We start from the raw sequence: 27,720 nt of genomic DNA, 5'->3' as shown, positions 1-27,720 counted from the left end.
ATTTCAGTTCTAAGTCTTGTCCTTTTTATAGATCTCCACCATTCTAAAGCTTCACCAGTGAAAAGATTAGAAACATATTTGACCATTGATTCTAGTTGACATTCTGTGTTCTCAATTATATCTTTGATCTTGGCCCACCATTTATCAACTATATTAGGATCTGTACTACCCTCAAACTCTGTTGCACCCATCTTTTTAAGCCTTTCAAAAATTTTATCAAAGACTGGCGCATCTCGACGAGCTTGAACATGTGGCTGAGGCTGACCTTAAGCCAAATAGATGCCCATCATCTGTTCAAACTGGTTGTAACCCTGAGGATAACCTGCATATCCTGAAACTCCTATATGTTCTGAGCCCCCATACTCATGAACATGACCAACTGAACCATGACTAGACAAATTACCGGATTGTCCATTCTCACCATCAGACTCCATAACCCTACATGAAACATGACCATGTCAACATGCTTTAGAATAAGAAAACATGATTATGTGGTCTTAACCTAGGAATCCAAAACAAGTCAAACACACCCTAATCCCTAAGAAAGTAAACCTGTCACTGATACCACTAAATGTAACCCCCTCACTAGGATCACATGATATCTCACACAATATCAGTTATATACATGCTTTCAATTCTCAATCATATAAACTTCAATCTCATATAAACTTTACATATTATACATAAGAGAAAGCATTTACAATTTACAATACACGTTTAAGTCATTATCCTACATAGAGGATTTACAAAACAAAAGTACATCTTAAGACTCTAAAATGCATAGATGAGAATGGACTGACACTTCCGGTGCGACCTTAAGCAAGAAGAACTCCACCTAACCTGTAAAATTTGTTGGCAAGGGGTGAGCTGCCTACTCAATAAACATATTACGCATATATGTATATACAAAAAGTTACGAGGCAAGAGGTGAGCTGCCTACTCACACTCAACAAGTCACAAGGCACAATACATTCATACACATATATAAGCAATATGCTTACTGTCGCACTCAGTTCGATCTATTCTACACGATCGGGTGTACGTTCAATTGCACATTGTCCTCCTAATGCCATAAAACATTTATACAATTAGCCATAACATAAAATTAATGAAAATATAAACTAATGAATTCTATATGATTTACAAGACACTAACTCCACAAAGTTCATGCAATCTAATCCTTTTGTCTTAGATCATCACATGACCTACTTGCACACATTCTGTCATAACTTTCTCTATATGAATCCAAATGCCCTGTTTCTTGAACCTACTGAAACTAGACATATATGGGTATAACATACCTAAAATTAACTTTAATATAACTTTTACATAATATAAGACATGCAAAAGGATTCTTTCCTGTTTCCATCCAAGAAACAGACTACCCAGATTTGCATCTACCATAATTCACTCAACCTAGCTCACACTAAACACATTGGATTGTCAAATCCTTTTACACACATATACTTCAAGTAGTTAGGAACACTTTTGTATGAATAAACGTTCCCAAATTATGAATCTAAGGTCCCCAAAATGCTACATCAACATGGATGCCTCATATGACATTCAATTTCAAGGCAGTCATGTTCCATCTAGGTTTTCTTCATCCATATATGGAATTAAAGTCCCATATTTTACATAGGGTTTTATAACATATATAGGAAAATATTTTATTCTTTATTTATCTTCAAATTCGAAAAATATCAAGATGAAAAACATGCTCCAAGATGACTGAAAGCAGTACCCTATATTTCTGTTTAGGGCACTTGATACATATCTTTCATTTGGACAGCTATAACCACTTTAAACAACACCAAAACTCAACAAACTCAATCAAAACTCATCCACAACAAATCCTATGATAATACCTAGGTATTTCAGAATCTAAAACTCATAGAAAACAAGCTAAAACAACATACTAACCTTCAACTTGTGTCTATCACCTTGTATGCTTCCTAACTTGACTTGTTTGGCTTGAAAATGGAAGAAATTGGAAGAGTTTTGTTTGGAGAGGTTTAGGGTATGTCAAAGGAAGGTTTGTTGAAGATAATGGTCGAAATTATGGCTGGAAATGAGGAGGAATGAGTTGTATACATCCTTTTGAAATCAAAGAGGCATACTTTGTCTTACTTGAGTGACATCATGCTTTGTGATGTGCTTACTTACTAAACTTCATTTCTATCCCTCCATAAGTCTAATTTACTCAATTACGGACATGTGCATTCATTCATTTAAGTCAAAACTCAATTAAGCAATCGTTACATCTTAACGACACACTAATCGCCTCCTAATCGCACGGTAATCACATTATGAATACGAAACTTCTAATGACAATGAGATGAATCTAAAATGTATGTATTCAATCATGAAAACATATATGAATGTGGGAAGACTCGTATGTTAGCCTTTTGGGGATGTTACATAATTGGAGTTAACTCGGCCTGTATAAGTAAAACGAACGTCTCGCTATATATGACTTGACATTGCCCATAGTCATAAGATTCTGTTCAAGGATGTAGTTGATGAAGGATCGAATTATACTGTAACTAATATGGAAAGGTCAACGACAAAATCAACTTGTCTTCTTATAGCTCTGGGGGAATGTTTCGGATCTGCCAATCACAGTTCGCATACTCATTCCGTTATACAAAAATTAAATATAATTCTGAGAAAATTAATTTAAAAGTTGTATACGGCTAGAAGCAATAAGAACTTAATGGGTCACACATAAGACTTGGAACCCAAAAGAGAAACATATGTTAATTAATTGACAGAAACCCAACTGAGTCCACTAAGGCCCAGTAGTATAAGGGGGGCGATTTATGTATAATAAATACATAAAGGAATTAATTTAATTTAAACAATTATAATTAGATTATGATTATGAATTAAATTAATTATAGGATAAATAAGTTAGGAGGTTTAATGAGATTAAATTGCTTCTATTATTATCCTATCAATAAGTTATTATTATCTTTATATTTAATATAATTATAAATAATAACAAATGAGAATTTTATTCTGATTTAAATTCTTATTCAGTAACCTAATTCTATCTAACTAGGGTTTAGATGGAAGAGGCTATATATACCCCCTTAGCTGTAAATTTTGGCCAACCCTAGTCTCTCCCGCAGACTGAGAATTTCGACCCCTATAGTAGATGACGGAATTCCACCAATTACTGGACAGGAGGTTCGTTTTGCTCCTCCTACATCAGGTCAGTTCACGATTTCGTGGATTCCCGGAGATTGAACCGTCAGATCGTCACGATTTTTGGACAGGAGGTTCTAGACATATTGATGCGGTTTCTGCAAAACCTCACTAAGGGATAAATGTACCCCGTCGTTATCAAGTAATAAATTTCTGGTTTAAGTCCAGGTTATCATCCATAGGATTTATTTCTGCAAGTATCAAGCTACTCGGTCTCGGATGTTATCTAGGCTTAGGGGGGTTTTGAGTTTGTTTGTTTTAATTAATCTACTCCTAGGTTGAATTATGCTAATCCTAGCTAAGTTATCTAATTCTAACTAAGTTATCTAATTCTAGCTAAGTTATTCTACGCCTAACTAAGTTACTCTACCCCTAATTGATCTTTCATTAATGAAACTATTCGAAGGAACATGGTATGAACGATAATAATAAAGATAGATTATCAAGTCTATTGAATAAAAACCTAATCTGAGTCACTTGTATTCAAGGCGATTAACCTTACTTACCCTCCTGAGGTTCCTAGCGCGTGATTCCCTAAGGCCGAAACTAGGTCTAAGGCTCAGTAAATTGGCACTTAATCAACTAAGAGGTCGTCAATCTCCTAGGCTCTGACTAGGTCAGATTCAGCTCGCAATATGTGCCTACTAGATTTTGGGGCTTTTGAATGAGTTAAACCAATTGAATAAAGCGTAAGACAGAGATTAAACAATTAATCATAGAACAAAACAAGAGCTAAATTATTATTAAAGGCGAAGGTAATTGTCACAAGATACAATAAGTCAAGTTCGGCAACTGTATCAAAGAGTACAAACATGGAAAGATAAAAGGAGATACAAAAATCCCTTTCAGGGAACCTGTTTACTCTGCAGTCGGCGACTTGATCTTAAGGACGGACCTTGGTAATTCCTCGGTAGAAAGCTTTGAAGGAGCTTCAATGGAGGTTGAGGAAGATGGAGAAGATGGAGAGGAATTACAAGGGGAAAGCTAAAATAATTTACAAAAACGAAAGATGTCTAATTTACATTGGAAAAACTCTATTTATAGACGCGGCTCGGGCCTCATTTTGACCTATTTTCGTGTCCTTATTGGTGTAGGAAGATGTGGGACCGAACGTGGCTTCGTGGGGGCGGAATTGGTCTTTTTGACCAATTCCCGCAGGGCTGCTCGCGACGAGCAGCCCCCTGCTCGCCGAGCAGGTGCTTGGCGGCCTGCTCGTCGAGCAGGCACAGTGCTTGGGCGGTGCCTGGGCTGCTAGCCGAGCAGCGCCCGGGCTACGCGCCAATGCTCAATTCGCCGAGCGACTACCGGGGGTCCCCAAGACACGATTTTTGCCTGAAATTTGATCATGTTTTAACCTGCACACACACATAAACTCCAAACAACATTAGTCCAAGGGCTAAATTGACCCGCCAATCGCTTATTTGAGCAAAACGCTTTGTTTGGTGCGACTTTTGACGGATCAATTAGCTTCAAAAGATAACGGAATTATAATATGCATGCCATTTTGGCTGTATTTGCCTAAATTGATCATAAAACGAGCCTAAACAACGAAAAGTAAATAAAACGTTTCCAATTTCTAACTAACTCACACAAAAGCATTTAAATGCGAGAATTGCTCACTTATTAACTAAATAACGCTAAAACCCGTCCTAAAACCGTACCCAAAGATAGGGGTTTTTGACCCCTATCACATATTCTTCCACGTTTCCACCGTTGGGATTGTCGTTCGGAGGTCTGGAAGGTCTGTTCGGGTAGGGGCAGATTGGTAGACATTTTCCATCTCTTTTGAAGTTGTGGGCACTTTGTTTACAACGGTAGATTGATCGTCATAAAGGTATTTATGTTCAATCCCTCCTTATATGAAATAACGATTAACGGATCTTGGGAAAAGGAAATAGGTAAAAAATTTATATTTCTGCTGCCAAACGTTTGCCGATTTTCCTTCAATGGGTACCTCCATCATTTATCATGACTCTAGGGCATCGAAATCTACAAAATATATCTTCAAGAAACTTAACAACAACCTTAGCATCATTCGTAGGGGTCGCAATTGCTTCAACCCACTTTGAAACATAATCTACGGCTACTAAAATATAAGTTTTACCAAAAGAATGGGGAAAAGGACCCATGAAATCGATCCCCCACACGTCGAAGACTTCAACTAACATGTTTGTGAGAGACATCTCATCTTTCCTTCCTAAATTCCCGGTTCTTTGACATTCGTCACAACGAATAATAAATGAATGAACATCCTTAAACAATGTAGGCCAAAAGAATCCACATTCTAATATCCTAGCTACTGTTTTACTAACGTCGTTATGTCCTCCATAAGAGCTAGAATGGCATTCTGACATTATAGACCTGTATTCATTTTCGCTAACGCATCTCCTAATTATTCCATCACCACATGTTTTGAATAAAAAAGGATCTTCCAAAAAATATTGCTTAATATCGAAAAAGAATTTCTTCTTTTGATAGAAATTTAACCCTTCTGGAACAATGTTGGCTGCGAGGTAATTTGCTATATCCGCATACCATGGTGACATGACACTTTTTATTTGATAGAGATATTCATCGGGGAAATCATCTCGTATGCCGATAGTTTCACCTATAGGACCGTTTTCATCTTCAAGTCTTGATAGATGATCGGCGACAAGGTTTTCTACTCCCTTTTTGTCTTTAATTTCTATATCAAATTCTTGTAACAACAAAACCCATCTAATCAGACGCAGGTTTGCATATTTCTTAGCAAATAGATACCTTAAACCTACGTGATCGGTATATATAATAACTTTAGATCCTAGCAGGTATGACCTAAACTTATCACATGCAAAAACTACCGTTAACATTTCTTTTTCTATTGTGGTGTAATTTAATTGAGCACCGGACATGTGTGACTGGCATAATAAATAACATGAAGTTTCTTATCCTTCCTTTATCCTAAAACACATCCTACGGGTAAGTCACTTGCGTCACACATGATTTCAAAAGGTAAATCCCAATCGGGACTAGCAATTATGGGTGCACTGACTAAAGCTGCTTTCAATGTTTCGAAAGCTCTAACACAATCTTTATTAAAATCAAAAGTTGAGTCTTTCATAAGTAAATTAGTAAGTGGTTTGGAAATTACAGAAATGTTTTTTATAAATCGTCTGTAAAAACCTGCATGTCCTAAAAATGACCGTACTCTTTTAACAGTAGTTGGAGGGGGTAATTTTTCTATCACTGTAGTTTTTGCTCTATCCACTTCTAATCCTTTTTCAGATATTTTATGACCTAAAACAATTTCTTCGTCAACCATGAAATGACATTTTTCCCAGTTTAAAACTAAATTCGTTTCCTCACATCTAGACAAAACTTTATCCAAGTTCCCTAAACATGCATCAAAAGAATCGCCATAAACTGAAAAATCATCCATAAAAACTTCCATGATATCTTCAATGAAATCGTTAAAAATTGCAGTCATACAACATTGACATGTTGCTGGTGCATTACATAAACCAAAGGGCATTCTCCTATATGCAAAGGTTCCATAAGGACATGTGAAGTTTGTTTTATCTTGGTCATCCGGGTAAATATAAATTTGAAAGAATCCGGAGTAACCATCTAGAAAACAATAAAAAGCATGACCGGCTATCCATTCGATCATTTGATCAATGAAAGGTAGAAGAAAATGATCTTTCCTGGTTGCTTTGTTTAGGTTCCTATAATCTATACAAACTCTCCAACCGGTGGTGGTTCGTGTAGGTATTAATTCACCTTCGTCATTCCTTACAACAGTTATGCCTCCCTTTTTAGGTACACAATGGATTGGACTAACCCATTCACTATCCGAGTTAGGATAAATGGTTCCATTGTCTAAAAGTTTAGTAATCTCATTTTTTACTACTTCTTCATGTTCAGATTTAAGCGTCTTTACCTATCCGCTTTAGGTGGCTTATCTTCTTCTAAGTGAATTCTGTGCATTACAATACTAGGATTAATTCCTTTTAAGTCTGAAATCTGCCATCCCATACTTCCTATCCTATTTCTAACAACTTCTTTCAACTTTTCTGCTTGAACTTTTGTTAATTTGTTGGAGATAATGAAAGGTAGAGAATCGCCTTCGCCTAAGAAAGCGTACCTCAAATTGTTTGGTAACTCTTTAAGTTCTAATTTAGGGGGTATTACAATTGAAGGCGGAACTGGTCCATCTTCTCGAATAAAAGGCTCTGGGTCCTTATCTTCTAATTCTTCTCCCATTATAGGTTCTATTATTTCTTCTTTTTGAATAATGCCATTGACACATTCTTCAACTAAGTCAAGTTTCATACAAGCGAATTCCTCCATAGGATATTTCATCGCTTTGTTCATATTAAACTCGATCTTATCTTCTCCTATCCTTAAAACTACTTTCCCTTCCGACACATCAACTAGAGAACGTCCCGTGTTCATAAACGGTCTACCAAAAATTAGTGGACAATTAACGTCATATGCAAAATCTAATATAACGAAATCGGTAGGAAAAATAAATTTGTCAACTTTAACTAAAACATCCTCAACTATACTATATGGTCTTTTAGTGGTTTGATCCGCTAATTGCAAAACCATATTGGTACGTTTGATATCTTCTTCTAAACCTAACTTGTTAAAAATAGACAACGGCATTAAGTTGATACTTGCTCCTAAATCACAAAGACAACTTGGGAATTCAATATCTCCCAACTTACATAGAATGGTAAAACATCTGGGATCTTTGAGTTTAGTGGGCAAAGTGCTTGATACTATTGAACTACAGTCCTCAGTTAGCGAAATAGATGAAATTCCTTCCCAACTAATTTTCTTTGAAATTAAATCCTTTAAGAACTTACCATAGTTAGGAATTTGCGTAATTGCATCCATAAACGTTAAATTAATGTGCAAATTTTTAAGTTTATCCAAAAAAGTTAAAACCTGTCATAGTCCTTATTTCGGACTTTGTGTGGAAAAGGTGGTTTGGGTACAAAAGTTTTTGTACTTGAGTCAATTGGCGAACTTTCTGTGTTTAATGTATCTTCTTTGGATTTTGGTAAATCAGTTCCTGGTAAAGTCGAATTTCCGGACATTTCCGGACCTAAGTAATTTTTCCCTGAATGAAGAGTGATAGCCTTTACATGCTCTTTCGGATTTTCTTCCGTATGGCCAGTGTTCTAAAAGTCGGCCAAGTCGGCGACTAATCGGCGAAATTCAGAACACTGACCGATTTTTTATAACTGGACGGGTTAAGTCGGCGGTCCAATATATTTCCGCCTAGGCGGTTCAAGTCGGGATAAATCGGGGCAAGTCGGGTTAGGCGGACAAGTCGGGTTAGGCGGCTAAAAATCGGGCCAGGCGGCTAAAAATCGGGTCAGACGGCTAAAAATCGGGTCAACTCATAAAATTATAAAAATTTTGCTACAAAATAAATAATATAAATAATTAATGATCACACAACAACTAAAAATAATAAAACTAATTTACATAGCACTAAATAAAATTAATTTCAATATATTAGATGACGAATATTAAATATTTTGAAGAAGAAAATAAAGAATTATTTGATGAATATGGAGAAGGTGGTAGACATATATTTTTTTTATGAATATTTATGGATATTTTATTATTTATTTAAAGAAAATATTTATAATATTTATATAATATTATTTTTAGATGTGATAATTTATATTTTAAATATGTTTATATAATATTTATTTAATTATAAATAGAAAAAATAGAAAAATATATATCCGATTAATCCCCGATTAATCACCGATTAATCCCCGATTAATCTTTTGAGGTCTTGTCCGCCCGACTAGCGCCTTACGACTTTTAGAACACTGCGTATGGCTGGGAAGACTCCCCTCTTTTCGGGATGGAATTGATTTAGCAATTTGTCCAATTTGAACCTCCAAATTATGGATGCTAGATGAGTGGTTTTTAATAAGCTGATCGAATTTATTCTCGATCCGTTTAAAACCATCGTCGTGATTACTTGTTTTTCCACCGATAGCATCTATAAATTTGTCGATTTTAGAAGATAAGGTGCTAATCGTATCTCTTGATTGATTTTGATCATTATTGGTACGGTTTTGATTAGCATTTGCATTATTATTATTATCTTTCCAGTTAAAGTTAGGATGATTCCTCCATCCAGGATTATAGGTATTAGAATAAGGATTATTAGTTTGGTTTTGCCCTTGGACAAAATTTACCTGTTCAATCTCGCTCATATCTTCATAATCCACTTCCGTTTGGATTGGATTACCGTTTGCATCACACGGTGCTATAAACCTATCAATTTTGTGCGATAAGGCAGAAAATTGGGCTTGTAACATCGCGATTGGATCAAGATTCACTATACCTTTAACGGATGATGTGGTTGAGGATGATGGTTTCGCCACTGGTATATGTCCATGTTCCACGGGCCACATACTGCTGTTGATTGCCATTTCCTCCAAAAGTTCTCTTGCTTAGGCGGATGTCTTCTTCATAAATAACCCTCCCGATATAGCATCTAATGAACCTCTAGTTGTAGGATTCAACCCATTATAAAATGTTTGCATTAAAAGTTCAGCGGGTAATTGGTGGTGTGGGCATAAACGTTGAAGTTCTTTAAAACGTTCTCAAGCTTCATAAAGAGTTTCATTATCATTCTGAGAAAAAGATGTTAACTCTTTTATGACTCTTGCGGTTTTTGCTAAAGGAAAATATTTTGATAAAAATGCTTGGGCTAATTGTTCCCAAGTTGCAAATGTTGCGCCTGACATTGAAGTCAACCATTCTTTGGCTTTGTCCTTCAAAGTGAAGGGAAAAATGCGAAGTTTGATTGCTTCGGTAGTCACATTTGGTATTTTAAAAGTGTCACAAATTTCAAGGAAATTTGTCAAATGGGTGTTAGGATTTTCATTAGGTAACCCGTATATTTGTTACATTATTTTGCAACATATTAAGCAATGCTGGCTTAATTTCAAATTGGTTTGCGGTGATTCTAGGTCTAACGATACTATTGGTTACACCGGCCACCCCTGGCCTAGCGTAATCCATAAGTGTTTGTGGGTCTGCCATAATATCTGGCTCGGTATTTGTTTTTAATGGAGTTATGTTTTTGTTTTTGTTGTTTTTCTTGTTCTTTTTAATGGTTTTTTCAATTTCTGGGTCTACAGGGTCTGGTGCAATGCCCGATCTTCGAGAACTGCGCATGAACTTGAAATCTTGCACGAACCGAAACTACATTCAAAACAGAATTTGAAAAATAAATATGTTAGTAAATTAAAATTAATAAATTAAAAAAGTCAAAATCAGTATGTATAAACCTAGATTCGAAATAAAACATGAAAAATCTAAATTTTTATTAAAAAAATTGGCGTTCCCCGGCAACGGTGCCAAAAACTTGTTGAGCGATTTCCACAAGTGCACGGTTTCGCTTGTAGTAATAAAAAGATATCGATCCCACAGGGAATGTTTTTTAACGAAAACTTATATTAATACAGTTTAAATACGACTTAAGGTTTATTTAATATATAATCGTTATTTGAAATTGGTTTTGAATTCGATAGAATAAGAATTAGGTTGGAATATGTAGAATGTTAGAAATCAATTCTGTTTTGAGAATGAATTATAAAACAGAAACGTTTAGTGTTTAGAAGGAGAGAATAAATGTATTCGTTTGCATTAAGCAAAGAAAACAACTTTAAACTTTGTATCAACTATAAGAATGTAATAACGTAAACTCCTTCAATTAAAGGGCTTTGAACTGCAGACAATCCTCCTACGGTCGGGTTAGATTGCTACCTTAACCAAATTAATTCTCTAAAAATGAATTTGCCTAAGTGTTCAACAAAGTTTCCTTGTAAAGATATTGAATTTAACTATGTTTTAATGAAAACATCAGAACTCACTTCGGATTTATTACCTCAAGTGCTACATAAAAATATATTGAATTATATGAACTTTATTAGATGAAGTATGAATTTGATACAAGTTTACAGAGAACAAGAAGCATGGAAGCTTTCGTCGACTTTCAAGTTCTGGGTTGTCAATCCTTTCCTCGAACCTCGTTTAGAGTTTGTCAGGCTCCTAGGTTGAATCCTCTACTTATTCTTCTCGCTGAATCTTCGGAATAGAGATGGGTCATCTACTACCAGAATGTAAACTAATAAAAATGGATCTTAATCTAAATCTAAATGCTACTGTGTATGTAATTATTTGATAAACAATGTGTGTACATCATATTGCTTTTTACAAAATTGAACTTCTAACTTTGAATCGCTTGACTCAGAATTTCTGCATTAATTCTGTACTAAATCTTAACTCTAAAAAAATCATATCTCAACTCTGAAATCAACTCTTTATTTATAGATGTTGAAGAGTCGGGTTTAAGGGACGTGTCTGCTGCGAAGAGACGTTCTTATCCAATCGAACGGACGCGTTTCTTTGAAAACGAACATGTGTAAATTGTGCTGCCTGAAAATCTGAACTTACCGAGAATGTAAATTCTCGGCCGAGAATGGGGAAACAGTTTTTCAGCCTTCGAAATGAAAGGGAGGGAGAGCTGGGCGACGCGTGTCGCGGCCGAGAATGGAGGATTTGCGGTCGCGACATGGAATGTTTTTCTCTGTTTCTGACTTCGTCCTCATCCTCGTTTCGGTGCGTCTGATTTTCATCGTCTTTAACTCTTTTTGTAGGGTTTTTCCTTCGTTTTTTACCTCTTTTCGTTCCCATTTGGATTTTACCAAATATTTAAGTACCTTGCATGAAAGAAACATATTCGAACGTAAAAGTACTCTAAATAGATGTAAACAGTACAAATTCGTAGTAAAACTGATGTAAATATTGATGATATTTTAGGTATATTTTGGGCTTAACAAGTTCCACCTCCAAGTCCTACGAGACGGCTTTGAGTCTGGTTAGCTAGTTCTAAGGGCCGATTCTTCTTCCTTTTCTACTTGTTAATTAGTTTGTACTCTTCCTATGTACTAGGCTTGGTTGTATTCCGTACTTACGCGTTCCACATTTATAATATATGACTTGCAATTTCAGTTTTACTATACATGTTATTATTTATTACTTGCTTTGATACTTATAATTGATTATTGTGTACGTCGCTTACGGGCTCCAAAATCTATTAGGATTCACATAGGAGTTGCCTTATCGGAAACCGTAGGAATTGATGAGCCACGGAACTTACGAGCCCTAGTTTCTGATTCTAAGAATTAGAGTCGCCTTGAGAGGGAATCACGATCTAAGAACCTCACGGAGTTGTTTGATCTATAAATAGTGAGGGAATCATGACCGTAGGAATCACGCCTTGAGTGAATTCCTTGCATCCTCGAAACACTTGAGTGAATAGAGTGCATACCAGTGAGGGTATTGTTTTGATATGTGAATGTTTTCAATTCGTGGGTTGATTGCTGTAGCATTGAGTTTTGTTAACTAATTAGTTGCATGTTAGAAAGGCAAGTCATTCTTTTTCGGATAGGTTGGCAGAAAAAATTGACTTCTATAACACTTGGGGATTTTTCTATGAAAAGCAATGAAGGATCGACATGATCTAACATACTTGAGGACAAGTATTGAATAAGTGTGGGGTGTTTGATAAGTGCTATTTTTGACAGAAAATCCTTAGCCATTGTATTCGTCTACCTAGGAAAAAGTAGCAATAAACACATAAATTTGCATTGTTTTGTGTTTCCTAACATTTCAGGCACACATTGTTGAAAAGGAGCATTTCAATTGCTGGGTTAGAGCCACTTTGCCTATCAGGAGAGATAAGCACGGAATTCAGTTCTTGACATTGGAACTAGTGTTAGTCTTGCCCAAGACCAAATTCTGGACAGCACGTGCGCAACCTTAAGGCAGTCCACACGTTCAGTCAAAGAGTCGATTCGAAATTCAAAGTTGAAAACGTCAGTTGCTACTCTTATTCATCTTCTTTTTGAAATAGATCTTATGAGAAGATTGAGATAAGTCTATTAAAATGTTAAATTTATATCACCCGTGCTACGCGCGGGCATACTACTAGTACTATATATAATAGCGAAAGTAGAGAGAATTTACAAAAAGTGTTTTAGAGGCTTTTTCGCTTAATTGGCATCGTAGAAGCAAAAAGAATAAATGAGTTAATGAGTTTTAATTATCTCTATATCATGAATACTATATTAATACATTATTTATTGTCAACTACTAGCCTATTAATTAAAGTAATAAAAATTAATGTAAGTGCATTATGCACAACTTTAAAAAAAATTAAAATAATAAAAAAAGTAAAAGTTACAAAAAAAAAAATGAAAAAACACAAAGCGAATGAAATCCAAAAGTCGCAAATAAACCTTTATATAAATCAGTAACTGAAAAAAAGTATAACACATTTAATTTTGCGTTGTAATAATTAACATAATATTTAAACCTCAAAACTACTGCATAAATCAAATAATTTTTTTTTAAAAAAAGACATTCTTATTTCAAATTCATGGATTTAATAAAGATTTTAGAAAGCACAAGAAAAATAATTTTGAGGAGAGTTAGAATTTGATTGAAAAAATATTGCCATAAAATGTAGTAAATATTTTAAAATTAGAAGATTATATAGAAAAAATATTATACAAGAACAGAAAAGGAATAACTTTTGCAAACATGTCAACAGAGACAATAGATTATGAAGCAATTATAAAGACATGTTTTTAAATTAATTTAAAATAAAATATTAATATCACTATAGGTAAATATTTAAAATAAAATTCATTTGTTATGTCATAGTAAAGTAATTTTTCCTGGTAATAATCCTTTCTTTATTACCTTTGTTTATGCTGATCCTATCCTAGCTAATCGGAGACGGCTTTGGAAGGTTCTTTATTCTATGAGTGTAAGTATGACTGAGTCTTGGTTTGTGGCTGGTGATTTTAATGATATTCCTCTTATAAGTGATCAGAGAGGGGGTGCTAACCATTATGTTAATCGGTGCCTCAATCATGAGCAAAGTATGGATTTGTGTGGGCTTTCTGATCTTGGGGCTGCTGGTCATAAGTTTACTTGGAAGCGAAATAGTACTTTTGTTCGTCTTGACAAAGTTTATGCTAATGTTTTGGCTCAAGCAAGGTTTCCTGAAGTGTCTGTTTTAAATCTCCCCTTCAGACACTCAGATCACTGTCCTATTTTAGTTAGACTGGTGAGAGGCCATCGGTCTAGGGGGAATAGACCTTTTAGGTATCAGGTGGCTTGGGAATCTCATCCTGAGTCTAAAAACTTTGTTAAAGAGAATTGGAAACCTTATTCTAATGTCTTACAAGCAGCTGAGGGCTTTAAAAAGAATGTTCTGGGGTGGAATAAGAATGTCTTTGGACATATTATTAGGAGAAAGAACAAATTATTGAGTAGTTGAGGGCATTCATCGCAGTTTGGAGGCTAGATTTGATCATAGTTTGGATGGTCTTCTTAGAACTCTTCAGAAGGAGCTGGAAGATGTGCTTAGGTAGGAAGAGTTACTCTTATTGAAACACCTTTCCACATGATTTTGATTTGACAAAATTATTTATGTGAATGATAAAAATATTCTAACACATTAAATTTAAATGCTTTGATTTATTCACACTAATGTGTTTGTTCAATGTTGAGTTAATTGATTTATAAGACATTAAGATAAAAAGCCTAAATGCCCATAAGAGGAAGTCAACAAATCAAGACCTCACGGCCCAGGAAGACAAAATGCAGTCGTTCTAAGCAAAGTGCTAGCTCAGCATGAAGAAGGATCGAGAAGCCTTCTATCAATTGCTTCAAAATGAAGCTGCTGAGTAAAACGACAAGAAGTACAAGTCAGCGGCAGAACAGAACCAACTTAGAGACAAAGTATTTCTACTTTGGGTAAAGCTTAGAAGACGCAGTAAGCTGTCTGGAAGACTTTACTATTAATGTCGAAACATTATGTTCATCTGACAAAAAGCTGCTGAGCACTGCCGTAGACAGAAGCTACAAGAATCTCATTGGCCAACGACACTGAGCACGTCCTGAGTGAAAGCTACAGGAAGCTGTTAGCCTCCAACGGTTATTTCGAAATTCGAAATCACCGGTGCCTCAAGTGTCACTATAAATAGGCCTCTCAAATGCTTCATTCAATGCAGATCTTCAATCAAGTCGAAACACTGACCAAATTCATACTTGAAGTTCTGTAAGAAAAGCAAAGCAAATCTTACACCAATTCCAATCATTGTGTAAAAGTCTAGAGTGATTTCATTCATCTAAAGTGTCTTAGCAATTGTTGTTTAGGACAAACACTTATCATTTCTAGAAGAATAGAAAGGAGAAGCTGAGTACTCGGTTACAATACTCAGCGGTAGTTATAGGAGTGAGTAGAGGAATAAAGGAAGGTACTCTTGTATACTCAGCTTTTGTTGTAAAAGGTTTCGTGCTCTACCTTTAAAGAGCTCAGTAGAGGATTCAAAAAGCTCGGAACGAGTTCCGGGGATTGGACGTAGGCGGAGAGGTCGAACCAGGATATGTCTGCTGAGTAACATATTTCTAACCTTTAAACTCCTTTATATATTGCTCGCTATAAAACTGACTAAGTAACGAACTCACACTGAGTTGAGTGCACTAAGAAGTTGAGTTCAGGAATAGACTTAAGTGCTATCTCTTGACTCAAGGAAAGAAATAGACTTAGTCACCAGTTGACTAAGCTTGTGTCTTAAAACTACTTTGCGCTGTTGTGTAAACCTTTTCTCAAAGAAAAGAAGTCAGCCTTAACGGACAAAATTTTAAATAGTTCATATCCCCCCCCCCCTTGGAACTAACCTTGTCATGTTATACGGGACTAATAAGTGGTATCAGAGCTTAAAAGCTCACTGAGCAAGATATAACTATCTTGAGCTGATCCCCACAATGGCTGAGAACAACACTCGTTTCCTCCTAGGAAATTAGACAACTCAGATTCTTCCTAAGGGACTGTCCATTACTCGGCCTCCTCTGTTCTTCAGGTCTAACTACACCTTTTGGAATAACAGAATGAAAAATTTCATTCAGGAAAAAAATATGAGTGTATGGCTTTCTATAGTCCAAGGCCCATTTGTTCCTGTTGAAACTGTTGACGGCCAAACGGTTGTCAAAGCTGAGGTTAAGTGGACAGAAGATGACCTCAAGAAGCTACAAAATCATGCTTCGGCTATAAACATGCTTCACTGTGCATTAGATGCTGCAGAGTACAACAAGATTTCAGTTTGTGAGTCAGCGTAGGAAATCTGGAAGAAACTGGAGGTCACCTATGAAGGAACCAACAAAGTTAAGGAGTCCAAGGTGAACCAGCACATGAGGTTGTACGAGCTGTTTGAAATGAATGATGATAAAGGAATCCCTGAAATGAACTCAAGATTCACAAACATAATCAACGAGCTCAAAATACTTGGCAAGATCTTTACTGAGGAAGAGCAAGTCAAGAAGATACTAATGAGCCTTCCCAAAAGCTCAAGACTTGACCACCTACAAGTATGATGAACTCATTGGATCTCTGCTGACCCATGAGATCTCAATGAAGAATTTTGAGGTGAAGGAGAAGTCTGAGGACAAGAAGCAAAAGTCTCTTGTCATGAAAGCTGACTCCACTGATGGGAGCTCAACAGACGATGAAGAGATGGCCATGTTCACTAGAAAAATGAAAAGGCTATTCAGAAAGAATGATAAATATTCCAAGAAGCCTTACAAGAAGTTTGACAAGTACAAAGCTGAGTCTAGTGACAACAAGTACAAGAAGGATAGCTCAAAGCCCATCACATGCTTTGAATGTCATCAAACTGGCCATATCAAATCAAGCTATCCTACCTTGAGAAAGGAAAAGAAGAACAGCAAGAAGGCAATGGTGGCAACCTGGAGTGATAGTGATGAGTCATCATCATCAGGAGCTGATGCCACTGAGTCAGCAAAGATCTGCTTCATGGAAGATGAGCTTGCTGAGCCTTGTGTTTCTGAGCATGTTGACCCCTCCATTACATCTGACGATGAGGCAACTCAACTGAGGTAATATCACTACCCCTGCTCAAAAATGAAATGATAAATGCCCTGAGTGACCTCTACACACTTATTAAAAAGTGTAACAAGAAGGTTAGAGCACTCAGCAGGCGATGTGACGAGATTGAAGAGGTCAAACTGAGTGACCTTCGATATCTTCTCCAAGACAACTCAACTTTGCATAGCAACGTAGAAACTATGCACAAATTTGTCTCAGAGGTCCAATCAGATTCTAAGAAACTGAGAAAGGACATCACATCTGTTCAGAATCAACTCAAGATTCCGACTAAAATAAATATTCCTCTGAACACTCAGTACCGAAGTACTGGTCAGCAGAGATGGAATCCTCAGCAGAACGTCCAATGTGACTTCTGTGGGAAGAAAGGACACACCATAAAGGTGTGCTGGCATGCTCAACACTGGGGTGCTGACCATTCAGTGAGATATCCCAAACGGAAGGTCAGCTGTGACTTCTGTGGGAAAAATGGACACACTGTCCAAGTGTGTAGTCATAAGATTAAATATGATACTTTACCTGCTGAGCCTAACAAACAATGACCTAAAAAGACTTGGGTACCTAAAGATAACTAGCTATATTGCAGGTAAGCCTGAGATGTGTTGAAAAGTCAAAGATGTGGTACATTGACTGTTGGAAATTAGGCTAAGGTATAGCAGTGGAAATATAAATTTTTTAACCTATTTCCATTTAACGACAAGATCTGTTAACCGTTATTTCATATAAAGAAGGATAAGAAGAAATACCTTTTAGAAGTTCTATCCACCGTTGCAAACGAAGTGCCCACAACTTCAAAAGAGATAGACCTGTCTACCAATCTTCCCCTATCCGAAACAGACCTTCCAGACCTCTGAACGACAATCCCTTCGGTGGAAACGTGGAAGAATATGTCTAGAAGCTCCTGTCCAAAAATCGCGATGATCCGACGGTGCAATCTCCGAGAATCCGCAAAATCGTGAATTGACCTGATGTAGGAGTAGTAAAACGAATTTCTCCCTTTTTTTTGTTTTTCTTCTTCGAGTTCCCAAACACGAAATAAAACACGGGAAGATTAATTTATAATCAACCGTTGAATAGCAACCAAAGTAGATTGCCTCTAACTAATCAACACAAGATCAAGGATAAAAGAAATAGATGAAAATTAATTGATCAAACGAAGTCGTAGAGAAATCTCGTCCTCGAACTAGGGGTGTCGAATTTTCTCTCTCTTGGACTAGGTGAATTTCGAAAATCACAAGTAGGGTATGGCTTGCTTGGATTTCGAAAATCTCAAGGGAAGGGGTATTTATAATCTCTTGTATCTAATCCCTAGTTAGATAGAATTAGGTTACTGAATAGGAATTCCATTCGGAATAGAATTCCTAATTATTATCTCACTATATATCTAATATATTAAGGATAATAATAATAACCTTATTGGATAATAATAGGAGTATATTAATCTAATTAAAACTCCTAACTTAATTATCTCTTAATTAATTTAATTCATATTCCTAATCTAATTAGGATTAACAAAATCAAATTAATTATTCATATATGTCACTACATGAAATTCGACCCCCTTATGTCCATGGGCCTTATTGGACTCAATTGGGCTTCCCCTTGTCAGCATGGCCCTTTGCTGTTGCCTCAGCTTGTTCTTTAACCAGCTCAGTGTTGGTTGTTTCATGTTGCTCAACATCTACTGTCTCCTCAGCATCAAACTGACCTCCCAATTTTTCTTCATCTTGGTCAGTGGGATTTTTCTCAAGATCAATGCCCTGACTTCTCACAAAATGAGAGTCTTCAGAGATAACGATGCCAAGTGGGGGTACATCGATATGACTTAACCCAGAAGAGATCTTCTTCTTCTTTCTCAGTGGTTGCTCAAGAGTGTCCTCTTTTTCTTCTTCCTCAGGCTCAGCTTGCCTTTTGAGGTTTTCTGCTGACTTCGGTCCAACCTGACCTTGTTGAACTTGAGGCTTAGTTCCCTTGGACACAAACCGAATCTTTTTTGGTGGAGCGTCAGCGTCTTTGGAAGAGCTTTGAACAGCTTTCCTCTTTCTGTCCTGCTTGTCAGCTTGAGCTTTCCTCACTTTCTTTCCTTCTCTGGTCTGCATTCCCTTTGTTTCCTGAATAGCGGCCCCTTTTCCTTTCTTAGGGACAATGGGTTGATCGTAGACCAAGCCAAATAGTGCAGCTGCAGTAATTTCAGTCCCCCAGACATTAATTTCCTCAACCAAGCTCACCTGGTGATCTTTGAGGATTCTGGTAATCAGGGAGCCTAACCTAAGGGTTCCAGTACTTCTTTGAAAACCACCGATTAAAAAGACTGGCATGTTGATCGGCTGGTAGGTCAGCATGTGCCAGATGAAGCACTGCTCGAAGTTCGACGCTGAGGAAGTGGAGTTGACCTTTGGAAAGAGGAAGTTGGTTAGTATGTAATGGGCCATCTTTTGATTCTAACCCATGGAGGTACTCGAGATTCCCCCGACATGACCGACAGGTTTGCAAAACTCAGCGGGATAGTCAATTTTTTCGTGGTCACCGGTTTTTCGAAGTTTAGCTCCTTCGGTTTTTAGTTTTAGCAGTGAGGCAAGGTAAGGAGGGTTGATGAAGATATCTTTCCCTTGAACCTTGGTGACCATGTAGTCCCGGTATCATCAACGGCTCTTAGGTTAGTGTAGAACTCCATTACTAACTCAGGGTAGGTGGCTTCTCGAGTCGACAACAGCTCGGTCCAGCCGTTCTTTGAGATCCACTCATAGAAGGGTTGCTCAGCTTCCACAAATCCCTTCGAGAACTAGCAAGAGTGGTCAACCTTATATCCCCTTACGCTGTTGTAAACTAAGGAGTAGGTATGTTCCATCGGTTTCTTTCCCTTATCCTTCTGTTTCTTTGACGATGTAGCTTGGTCAGCTTGGGGTTTCTTGCTCGGGGTAATGACCTTAGAATGGTCACGCTGACCAGGTTCTTGAGACTTCGTGGGAGTCTCGCTATATTCCTGCTGAGCAGGAGATGGAGGGTTTTCATCGGAGCGGTTATCATCGTAACCGGTGCTGGAGACATTCTGAGAATCGTTAGACATGATTCTTAGAGATTTTTGAGAGTTTTGGGATTTTTAGAGAAATAGAATTTGATTTCCAGAATTTCTAAGTGTAAAGAGGTAGAAGTGGGAAATCACCCTCTATTTATAGGGGTGTCGAGTTGATCTGAAGCGTTGAGATGGCAGTTTGACCTCGAGATACTCAACCGACAATGATTCTGGCATTTATGACACAATCGGCGCATGTATTTTCCAATTATTGCGCTTACGTCATCCTAGGTGGCTATTTAATTCGCATGTTTAGCATTAATTTGTGCAACGGATCTTTTACTCAGTGTTAAGAACTCTAAACGTTTAATGTTCTGAGTAGTCGGTTCTACGCAGAGGAATAATTCGTGTGCTTAGTAACTCAGCTTAAGATAACCACTCAGTGTGTATATCTACTCAGCATGTAATAGATATTGATTTAGCATAAATCACTCAGCATGGTAATCAACTCAGCATGCATATATCACATTATATAATTGGAATTTATTGAAGAGGATTAAACATACCAATGGCTTCTCTAAGTATGTTGAATTGCTCACGAGCCAGTGGCTTTGTGAAGATAGCAGCAAGCTGCTCATCCGTTGGGACATAGGTCAGCTTGATCTCTCCCTTGAGTACATGATCTCTGATGAAGTGATGTCTTATGCTGACGTGCTTCATCCTGCTGTGCTGGATTGGGTTCTTTGATAGGTCAATGGCACTTTTATTGTCACATTTGACTTCAATTGTTTTAGTCTGAACACCATAATCTTCTAGCTGTTGCTTAATCCAGAGGACTTGAGCGACACAGCTTCCAGCAGCAATGTACTCAGCTTCAATGGTTGACAGGGCTACTGACGACTGCTTCTTACTGAACCAAGACACAAGACAGCTTCCAAGGAAGTGACATCCTCCTAAGGTGCTCTTTCGTTCAAGCTTGTCTCGTCCGTAGTCAGCGTCAGTGTATCTAATGAGTGTGAAATCATAAGTATTGGGATACCATAAACCTGTATTCACTGATCCTTGCAAATATCTAAGGATTTTTTTACAGCTATGTAATGAGATTCCTTAGGGTTAGATTGATATCTAGCACAGTAACATACTGAGAACTGAATGTCCGGCCTACTAGCAGTTAAGTAGAGTAGGGAGCCAATCATACCTCGGTACAATTTGTTGTCTACTGACTTACCATTTTTGTCAGCGCAGAGGACAGTGTTAGTGCCCATAGGGGTAGATAGTGACTTGCAGTTCTCAAGTTCATACTTCTTCAATATCTCCTTAGCATACTTAGTTTGACTGATGAAGATGCCATTTTTCCCTTGTTTGATTTGAAGTCCAAGGAAGAAGTTGAGTTCTCCCATCATTGACATTTCAAACTCAGTCTGCATCTGCTTACTAAATTCCTTGCACATGGACTCATTAGTGGCACCAAAAATAATGTCATCAACATATATCTGAGCCAGTAGGGTATCTTTACCTTTCCTTTTAATGAATAAGGTTGTATCAGCTTTACCTCTGACATAATTTCTAGTCAGCAGGAAACTGGTCAGCCTCTTATACCAAGCACGTGGTGCTTGCTTGAGACCATACAGAGCCTTTTTGAGTTTATAAACGTGGTTTGGGAACTTAGGATCCTCAAACCCTGGAGGCTGATTAACATAAACTTCCTCATTTATAACTCTATTAAGGAATGCACTCTTAACATCCATTTGAAATAATTTAAAGTTCATATAACTTGCATATGCACATAAAATTCTTATAGCCTCTAGCCTTGCCACTGGGGCGAAGGTCTCACCGTAGTCAATACCTTCTTGCTGACTATAGCCTTGAGCTACAAGTCTTGCTTTGTTCCTGACCACGTTCCCTTGTTCATCTAGCTTGTTGCGGAAGACCCATCTTGTTCCTATGGTCTTCTGGCTTCTTGAATTTGGCACTAAGTCCCATACTTCACTTCTTCTGAACTGATCAAGTTCTTCTTGCATTGCACTCATCCAGAACTCATCGTGCTTAGCTTCAAAGAAGTTCTTTGGTTCCTGAACTGAGACAAATGCTACGTTGCTGAGGTATCTCCTGAGTTGATTTCTTGTCATCAGGGTGTTTTCAGTAGCATCAAGAATGGCACTCTCTGAGTGTCCTCTTGGTATTCTGATCTATTTTGGTAGAGTGATGTATTGAGCTGGTTTTGTTTCAACAATCTCTGCAGGTATAGATTGGTCAGTGAAAACAATTTGAGTTTCGCTTTTACCTTTGGTCAGCCCTTGAGGTAGTGATTCAGCGACTGTTTCTTGGTCAGCAGGTGCTGAGTATGGATCATCCTCAGTCAGCTGCTTGCCTTTTCCTACAGGGTTAGTTTCATCGAACTCAACGTGTACTGACTCTTCTAAGACCTGAGTTTGTTTATTGAAAACTCTATATGCTTTGCTGTTTGTTGAGTAGCCTAAAAAGATAGCTTCATCAGCTTTTGAATCAAACTTGGCAAGGCTGTCTTTAGTATTTAGAATAAAACATTTACAGCCGAAGGCACGAAAGTATCCAATGTTGGGCTTTCGTCCTTTCCAAAGTTCGTAGGGATTCTTCTTTAATATGGGTATGACTAGAGCCTTATTAAGTATGTAGCAAGCTGTGTTGACAGCTTCTCCCCAAAAGTACTTTGGAAGCCTATGCTCACTCTGCATTGTCCTGGCTATTTCAACCAAGGTTTTGTTTTTCCTCTCAACTACCCCATTCTGTTGAGGCATTCTAGGAGAAAAAAATTATGGTCAATGTCGCTGGCTTCACAGAATTCAACAAACTGTTGGTTTTTTAATTCTCCACCACACTTCGGATGTGAGCTAACTTTAGGTCTTTATCATTTTCAAGTTTTCTTACTAATGTTGAAAACGTCTCAAAGGTTTCATCCTTGCTACTCAGCAAGATGATCCAAGTGTACCGAGAAAAGTCATCTACAATGACCAAGGAAAATCTTCTACCACCCAAGTTCAGCGGCTGGACTGGTCTGAACAGACCCAAGTGTAGCAACTCGAGTGGACGCTTGGTTGAGACAATGTTTTTACTATGAAAAGATGTTTTAGTTTGTTTTCCAGCCTGATAAGCATTGCACAATTGATCCTTTTCGAACTTAAGTTCTGGCAGTCCCTCAAGTAATTGCTTTCTTGCTAGTTTGGCCAGGAGGTCCATGCTTAGATGACCAAGTCTCCTGTGCCATAGCAAGGAATTTTCTTCCTTTGACACTAAGCATACATTTTTCGAAAATTTCTTTTCCAAATTCATCCTAAAGACATTATCAATATCAGGGGCAGTTAAAATCAATTCATTTGTTTTTCCCTCGAGTATTTTACATCCAGTGTCATCAAATATAACTTTTCTCCCATTATCACATAGCTGAGCTACGCTGAGTAAGTTATATTTAAGTCCACTGACTAGGGAGACTGACTCAATAGTAGGATTACCACAAACGGTTCCTGACCCTACTATCTTACCCTTTTTATTGTCTCCGAAACTTACACTTCCACCTCGTTTACGCACAAATGTGATGAACTGAGTTTCATCACCAGTCATATGCCTCGAGCATGTGTTGTCAATATTGGGGTTTAGTGTCCTATAGACAATTGTTCTAGGATACAAACTTAATGTAAATGAATTGTTCTTTATATCATTTGTTTAATAAGATATATGTTTTATAACTATATAAAGGCAATCCCTTTAAGCACTAAATAAAGTCTAATAAAAGGAAATCCGTAAGTTTATTTAAAATGATTATAAAGTGTTCACACAAGCATGAAGTGAGACAAAACTTTATAGTAAACTGATAAACTTAAAACCACCCCAAGTCAAGTGATATGTTTGGGATTGACTTAAAACCACCCCAAGTCAAGTGACAAGCTTCATATATACAGATATCTAGACAGTTACATAGATCTGATGAAACGTTGTTCATTAGGATTGGGGATCCGATTTGAGATAACAGGATGGGTAGATTCATCCTTGTCACCTGTTCATCTCATTGGTATTAATAGGTATAACTAATCCTCAGACTTAAAGGAATATTAATTGGTATTCTGGATTACGGAATGTGATGCTTTGACTCTGGATTAACACGATCCTTAACAGAGATGACTCTAGGGTGTGAACAGTAGACGTTGGGTATCACATGAAGTAATTGCGGAGTCGTTATATATTGGATTGAGCATTTATCACTCTCAATAAATGGGAGATACATCCATGGATCGCTTGTGGAAGACTCTACTCTAAATCCTTGCAAGGTGATAGCTTAAGAGTAAGAAATACAGATTTCACTTAACCTATCTTTTTTAGTTGACTCGGCCTGTACAAGTAAAACGAACGTCACGCTATATGTGACTTGACATCACCCATAGTCATAAGATCCAGTTCAAGGATGTAGTTGATAAAGGATCGAATTATACTATAACTAATACGGAAAGGTTAACGACAAAATCAACCTATCTTCTTATAGCTCTGGGGGAATGATTACGGACTTGCTAATCACATACTCTGTACATCATTCCGTTATGCAAAGATTAAATATAATTCTTTGAAAATTAATTTAATAACGTTGCATACGGCTAGAAGCAATAAGAACATAATGGATCACACATAAGACTTGGAACCTAAAAGAGAGATAGATGTTAATTAATTGGCAGCCATAGAGTTTTAGTAATCAATCCCTTATTAAGGCTTTTTCAGGCAATATATCAGACAGTGTATCTTTGGTTACTCCAGCCGGGTATAAAGCTAGAGATAGATATAAAGCCAGCTCGTTTGTTAGCTTTTACTTTACAGAAGTGCCCCTCCTACAAGTCTAAAAGTCTATTCTCTCCTCGCTTACCCTGCTCACTATGACCTGTCTTTGGTCTTCCACCAATTCAACCACCAATTCAATTACCTTCACCTACTGACTCACTTAAGTCTATTCCAGCTGACCCCTCTCCTCCAAAGACTTAGAGATTATGGAGACTTAAAAAGAAGGCTCATAAATCCCCAGTGATTGATCTTATGGATGACTCATCACTACGGGTCCGATCACTGATCTCTCTGATATGTAGTTTAAGTTCTTCTCCAATCCCACTGAGTCTCCTCCAAGAGAGCACCAGGAAAAGAAAGCCTCTGTTTCTCAACCTAAGGAACATGCTGACTCAATGGCTACTCTAAGTCAAGATAATACCGAGCAAGTGCTCGAAGTTCCTGCTCCTCAACATACTGAGCTAGCTAAGGAAACACCTGCTCAGGTCAGTGCTAAAACTCCTCAACCTCCTCAAACCAGTCAGCTTCAGCCTGACTCTGAGCAAGTAGATAATTCTACCGATCACCCTCTTCCACATCCTCAAGTGCAGAATATCAACCAGTCAGCTTCTGCTGGCAATCTGGACTCAAGACCAGCCACTGATCATGTTGGCACTTCCAATAATGAACTGAACCAAACACCTCCTCCATCCGGTTCCACTCATATTCCGGCATTTGGGCCAAACATTGATGGATCCTACAACTACTTGCACGCTACTGAGTCTGGTCAAAGAATCATTGACTCAGCTCAAGCTTTGCTCCAGGACCTTCATCAATCCAATGTCGATGACGCTGGGTCTATTCCTATTGAGCCAACTCAACTTTCCTCTGTCACTCAGCTGCTTAGAGAAATCAAAGGTCTTAAGGATCTTCTGAGTGTCATGACTTCACTACAGTCTCAACAGCCCAAGCAGGAATCAATAGTAAAGCTGGCCAAACTCCAGCTGACAATGGTCAATCATATGAACTCTCTCTAGGGTCAATTTCAAAACCTGTCAGCTGCGAACTCCATGTATGCAACTTCTGCTGAAGTTCATCAACTCTTCACCCAGCTTCACACTGAGCAAGCCAGAACCAACGAGCAACTCTCTTCCACCTCCCAATGCTCTATTGAGAAAATTAGTGAGGTTGTCCGTCTACTCAACTTGAGTAGGGAAGAGATGGAAACTGACCAACTCAAGACAAATGAGCTTCTGCAATACTCCCAATCCATCTTCAAACATGTGCGTCATTCGAATGCTCAACATCAGTATTATGACTCAGCTCTGTTTAAAATGTTTCATCAAGCCTATGCCATGCTGACTGATAGTATCACCTGGGTTGGGAAGTCTCAAGAATACATTCTGAGTATGCTCAGTGCCTCGATCAAGGTTCTCCGTTCTGTCTTGGATGATGGTGTTCCTATCTTTGATGGTATAAATGAAAGCATGTGCAAGCTTAAGGCATTCTCTGTACGGTTAACTCGTGTTGCCCTCAACGATACCTTCATTCCTCCTCCACCTGATGCTGGCAAAATGGGGGAGAAAGAACAACCTAAAAGAACTCAGCATACAGGAGCATCTGGAAGTCAGCAGAAACAAAAGGGAAAAGCCAAAGAGCATTCTGCCCACATCAACTACAAGAAAAAAATAGCTTGACTGGGATTGCTAGATTTAGCTAATAGCTTGACTAGGATTGCTAGATTTAGCTTTTAAAAACTTGTATTCTTTTCTTGAAGTATTTTGTTGTGCTGACCATTGATTAGGGTCAAAAAACCCTATCTTTGGGTACGGTTTTAGGACAGGTTTTAGCGTTATTTAGTTAATAAGCGAGCAATTCTCGCATTTAAATGCTTTTATGTGAGTTAGTTAGAAATTGGAAAGGTTTTATTTACTTTTCGTTGTTTAGGCTCGTTTTATGATCAATTTAGGCAAATACGGCCAAAATGGCATGCATATTATAATTCCGTTATCTTTTGAAGTTAATTGATTCGTCAAAAGTCGCACCAAACAAAGCGTTTGCTCAAATAAGCGATTGGCAGGTCAATTTAGCCTTTGGACTAATGTTGTCTGGAGTTTTTGTGCATGCGCAGGGACAAGTTCGGGCGAAAAAACACTTTATTGGCATTCGGCAACCGCACGGGGGCGCATCGAGCTAGATTGCTCGACGAACTGGCCTTCATAAGCCAACTCGCCGAGCAGGCCCCCTAGAGGCCTGCTCGCCGAGCAGCGCGCCCTGCTCGGTGAGCAGACCTGCGGAAATTGGTCAAAAAGACCAATTCCACCCCCACGATGCCACGATGGACCCCACAACTTCCTACCTGCATAAGGACACCCTTCCATGTCCCCCTTCTAATTCTGATTTCTATGGCAGGCAAATAGAGTGTTCAGGAGGAATAATGACCCTCTTAAGAGAGATATCCGTCCGACTAGCAGCCAACGAGGAAGCATGTAGGACTCTGAGCAACCAACTCACAGCAATCAGACAGGAGGAAAGGGAATGTCAAGAGGCTTTCCTCTTACAAGAGGAAGCGGTTCAAGCCATCGCCCTGAGGAGCGGTAAGGAAGTGGACACACTCGTGGCACCTCAATCGCAAACACAACCAGCACCGCAGGTAAGTAGGGAACCGGAAGCGGTAAGCAACCCCGGTCCCATATCTGAAACTCCAGCTCCTGAA

At 37.9% G+C, this 27,720-nt stretch overlaps 1 non-coding gene across 1 annotated transcript; it reads left to right on the top strand.

Moving 5' to 3' along the window:
* Window positions 1-9,786: 9,786 nt before the first annotated feature.
* LOC136228402 (small nucleolar RNA R71) lies at window positions 9,787-9,893 on the top strand. Its single transcript, XR_010688718.1, has one exon. It is a non-coding gene; the product is annotated as a small nucleolar RNA R71 (small nucleolar RNA).
* The last annotated feature ends 17,827 nt before the right edge of the window (window positions 9,894-27,720 follow it).

The sequence above is a fragment of the Euphorbia lathyris genome, chromosome 4, assembly GCF_963576675.1.
Source record: "Euphorbia lathyris chromosome 4, ddEupLath1.1, whole genome shotgun sequence".
NCBI classification, from domain to species: Eukaryota; Viridiplantae; Streptophyta; class Magnoliopsida; order Malpighiales; family Euphorbiaceae; genus Euphorbia; species Euphorbia lathyris.
Note: the sequence above shows the minus strand (reverse complement) of the source record. Positions and strands in the feature narration are given on the sequence as shown.